General features: G+C 43.2%; 1 non-coding gene across 1 annotated transcript; it reads left to right on the forward strand.

Moving 5' to 3' along the window:
• The first annotated feature begins 1,021 nt into the window (after nucleotides 1-1,021).
• Nucleotides 1,022-1,093, forward strand: Trnaq-uug (transfer RNA glutamine (anticodon UUG)). The gene has a single exon. It is a non-coding gene; the product is annotated as a tRNA-Gln (tRNA).
• Nucleotides 1,094-4,688: the final 3,595 nt, after the last annotated feature.

The following is a 4,688-nucleotide window of genomic DNA, read 5'->3' on the forward strand; positions in this document are numbered from 1 at the left end:
TCTGGAACAGCAGGCAGTGCACTCAACCTCTGAGCCATCTCTCCAGCCCCCGGCTGTCTTCCTCTAATTCTCTTTTGTCCTTAAGTATAGTCCTTGATGAGCCACTGCGTGTACGTGGCTTTCTTTAGTGTCATAGTAGCTTTAGTAACTTCGTCACTCTGAAATATCTCAGCAAGCTCCAGCATGTTATAACACCACCAACATCCCCCATGTTGGTGCAGTCGGGCATATGCCTGTTTTCTTCCCTGAGAAAACTGCTTTCCAGCTCACATCCACCAGCTACCAGATTTAGGAACCCAAATATGTTCCTCTGACAGGTTTCTAAGGCAGTTGCTCTACTAAAAAAATTCTAGGCTCTACCTCCACTTTGGTTTAGGGTGTTATCGTCACTGCAGAAGGAAAAGAAAGCTTTCAGAGTTGAAATGAAAGAGAGTAAACTGCTATCCTAATTCCACATTTAGATGCATTTCTCCTTGTCTAGAATGGGGATGGATGTGAAGAGAAGCTGGGAAAATTACAGGAGACAGGCAACCTAGACAACCACTGATATGCACACTTCATTCTAAATCTAGTGATTTGGGATTTCTCGTACCGTGGTCACCGAACATCAAGAGGTGAGGGGTGAGGTGGTTTTCCTCTTTCTTCCGTGGTTTTTTTTGTTTGTTTGTTTGTTTGTTTTTTGGTTTTTCGATTTTTCGAGACAGGGTTTCTCCGTAGCTTTTTGGAGCCTGTCCTGGAACTAGCTCTCGTAGACCAGGCTGGCATCAAACTCACAGAGATCCGCCTGCCTCTGCCTCCTGAGTGCTGGGATTAAAGGCGTGCGCCACCATCGCCCGGCCTTCCGTTTTATTTTAATTTTTAGATCTGGCTATTTGAACTGAGTGACAGTGTAAACTATAAACCTTTAGGTCAGGAAATGTAATCAAATTCCATCCACACCCATGAATTAGGCATGTAAATTGGCCTTTCAGAAGATAGACACGTCCATAAAAGCACGATAATAGACAGTGTTCAGTGTGGCGGTCCCATGGTGTAACGGTTAGCACTCTGGACTTTGAATCCAGCGATCCGAGTTCGATTCTCGGTGGGACCAGCTGTAGCATTTTGGCTAGGAATGCCTCAACTTTTATGTAAAATGACTGATGAAAACCTTTTTTAAAGGTTTAATTGGTTTTTATATTTTATATATGTGTATGTCCGTGTGTCTGTGTGCATTTGTCCGTGAAAGAGGGTGCATGTGTTTATGGCGGCCAGCAGGAGCACTTGATCTTCTGAAGCTGGAGTTAACCGGCAGTTGAGTTACTACACTTGGTGCCGAGAACTGAATCCGGTCCTATGAAAGAGCTGAACCATCTCCCCAACGCCAAGAGCTTTGTATGTGGTATGTGTGAGAGGGTATGTGCACCAGTGAATTGTGCTTGTAGAAGTCGGGGGTGTGGGATTCCCCTGGAGCTGGAGTTACATGCGACCTTGAGAAACTTGATGTGGATGCTGGAAATCAAACTTGGGTCATCTGGAAGAGCAATACAGGCTCTTCATTATTGAGCCCTCTCTCCAGGCCGCTTTTTGAACATTTTAAATTGACCTGTTTTGTGGTTGGGTTGATTTGTAAATCTTTTCTCCCCTTCCATAAGTTACCTTTTTATGGGACTTGCTACGACGTAGCCCAAAGTGGCTTAAAATTGGGAGTCCTCAGTCTCTGGAATTACAGGTCTAAGCCATCACAGCCTTTTACCTTTCAGTTCCAAGAGTGTTTCATTTCGTTTCTAATCATTCACTTAACCCCCACCCACCACAAAGTTTCTAATAGCAAATTGAGAACGAAGGAGAGGAACAGCTATCACGAGACGTTCTGACTCGTCACAGAAAGAGATGTTAGCAGAGACTGCTCACAATCAGGGAGCATGTAAAACCGAAAAAGACGTTCAAGTATGGGTTAGCATGGCAGATCCAGGACAAAGAACGCAGGCAGAGTGGCCTTACTGATCCCGAGGAACCTGAAGGCAGCATACACTGGGGCTAACCCATGTTAAATGAACATAACAACCATGTCAGTAAGAAAAGGTGTTTTTTTTTTTCTTTTTTCCCCCTGAAACAGGGTTTCTCTGTGTATCTCAGGCTGTCCTGTCTGTGTGACTCACTCTGTATGTCAGGCCGACCTGGAACTCACAGAGACCCGCCTGCCTCTGTCTCTGAGTGCTGGGACCAAAGGCCTGCATCACCACGGCGCGGCTAAGAAAAATTTGTGTATGAAAGGAAAACAACATATTTTAGCCAGGATAGTTTAGGACAAACAAGTGGGATTGCTTAGGATAACTAAGCCATGGTTACCCATTAGAGGCCCGCCCTGACCCCCACCCCTGGGGTCATTTCCTCTTGTGTAGTAAGAACACCAAGGAGCACTCCAGACAGACTGTTCTCCTAGTTCTTCCTTCCCCTCTCTTCGCGTGTGCTGTGCCCAGGGAAATCTTAAACCTTTTGCGTCCTTGGAATTTTTTTTGTTCTTTCATTTTTTTTTCATCATCACACCCAACATTTGATTGTACTTTTTTTTTTCTTCATTTTTTTTTTTTTTTTTAGTTTTTCGAGACAGGGTTTCTCTGTAGCTTTGGTGGTTTTTTTTTTTTTTCATTTTTAAAACAACCTTTTCTCAGAGTGATTGTATGTTCAGTGCACAAAAATTTAAAGCCTTGATATGGCATAATTTACCTATTTTTACTTTTGTTGTTTTTGTATTTAATATCATATGTAAGAAATTATTGCCATATCCAATGTCATAAAGCTTTTACTATTTGTTCTACTCCAGAATTTTGTGGTTTTAGGTCATACACTAGGTGACTGATTCCTTTTCAGTTAAGTCTCAATATGGTAATAGAAAGAATCGTTAGAGATATCCAGTTTCCCCATCATCATTAATTGAAATGATTCTTTCCCTATTGAGTTGTCTTTGCACTCTTCTTCTTTTAAGATTTATTTTTATTTATGTGTTTGTGTGAATGTATGCCAACTTGTGCACAGATACCCTTGAAGCCAGAAGTGGGCATTGGATGCCCTGGAACTGGAGCTCCCTGTCCATCTCCTACATGCTGGAATTCCAGGCACGCAGCATCATGCTCATCCCTGCTAGAGATCAAACCAGGGCCTGTACTTACCAGGCAAGCACTCTACCCACTAAGCTACACTCCCAGGCCTGATCCTTGCACTATTATTGAAATAATCATAAATTTATTACTGTGATGGATTACATCGCTTCCCTCAGTAACTAATAAGCTACGAGAAGGCAAGAATCAGGTTGAGGCAGTTTTCTGCCTGCTTTTCTGAATTCTAACTTAAAAATATAATTTTTGAGGACTAGCAAGATGGTGAGCAGGTAAAGGAGCTTTCTGAAGAATCCTGATACCCTGATTTCAATCCCAGGGCCCCACGTGATGGATGAAGAGAATTCATTCACACAGTTTTCCTGTGACTTACACACGCAGGCCATAGTACACAGGCATATGCACACATGCACACATACAAACACCACACAAATAAATGAACAACCAGCCATGTGTGATGGCACACAAATACAATAAATAAATGTATTTTAAATTTTGGATGCTTAAAAATGTAAATGTCAAATTGTTGAAATATGGAAGCGGCAGCGGGGTTGCGTCCCCAACACCCCGGCCGCTTGGCTAGCTCATGCCCGAAATAACAACACACAAACTGTATTCATTTAAAGAACTGCTTGGCCCATGAACTCTAGCCCTTACAGGCTAATTCTCGCGCCTGGACTAGCCCATTTCTAATAATGCGTGTAAGCACCCCAAGGTGCGCTTACCAGGAAGATTCTAGCCTCCATCCATCGTTGCGTCTACCTGGGAGGCTGAGCATGGCATCTGTGATCCGGAGAGCAGAGTCTCTCCGGGAGCAGAGCAGAGTCTGACCTCACTTCCTCTTCCGCCCAGCATCCTATTCTGTTTACGCCTCCCATCAATGCTTTAACCTATGAGGCCAGCCAAGCAGTTTCTTTAATTAACCAATGAAATCAACAGATTGATATATGACACTCCCACATCATCAAATAAACAAATTAGATCATTTAAACGCTTACCATTTCCTTTACCCCTTTCTATCTCTTTGGATACCAACTGAGATCCTAAGCTTGCTTGAGTCTCACTAGGAGCTCTCATTGTGTCTATGAATTCCTGCTTCCTGCTCTCTTCATACAGCTGCTTGCAGACCTCTGTGGCTGACCTTGTTTCAAAAGGCACGCTTTCTCTTTTCTGCTTCTCCAGCTCCCTCCTCTTGGCAGCTGCTGAGATTTCCAGCTTGCCTGTTTTGTGGTTTTTCTCTCAAACTCTAATAATGGAGCAATCCTCAAACTTGAGGTGTGTGTGGGGAGAGGATCTGATTTAACTGACTAAAGTTTTATTCAATGAAAAAATAAGTGTTTGGAAATAGACACTGCTGTTCTTGGCACTTTAAAAAAAGTCTTCAAGAAGCAGAAACTGCAGCCATTGTTGTTATTCAACCCATTGTATCATTTGCTCAAGGCAAACCACTTAACCTAAGAAGGCCGACCTACCGCTGCCTCAGAGAAAGCCAATGGCAGGATGCAGAAAGGTTCAGGCTTTGAGACTTGCAGAGCTGTTCCCCACATTGGTCCCATCTCTTTCTAGTCATATGGTCCTTGGCACATTATT

This window comes from Alexandromys fortis, unplaced genomic scaffold (assembly GCF_014885135.2).
Source record: "Alexandromys fortis isolate MF-2015 unplaced genomic scaffold, M_Fortis_MF-2015_v1.1 scaffold_83, whole genome shotgun sequence".
Classification (NCBI taxonomy): domain Eukaryota; kingdom Metazoa; phylum Chordata; class Mammalia; order Rodentia; family Cricetidae; genus Alexandromys; species Alexandromys fortis.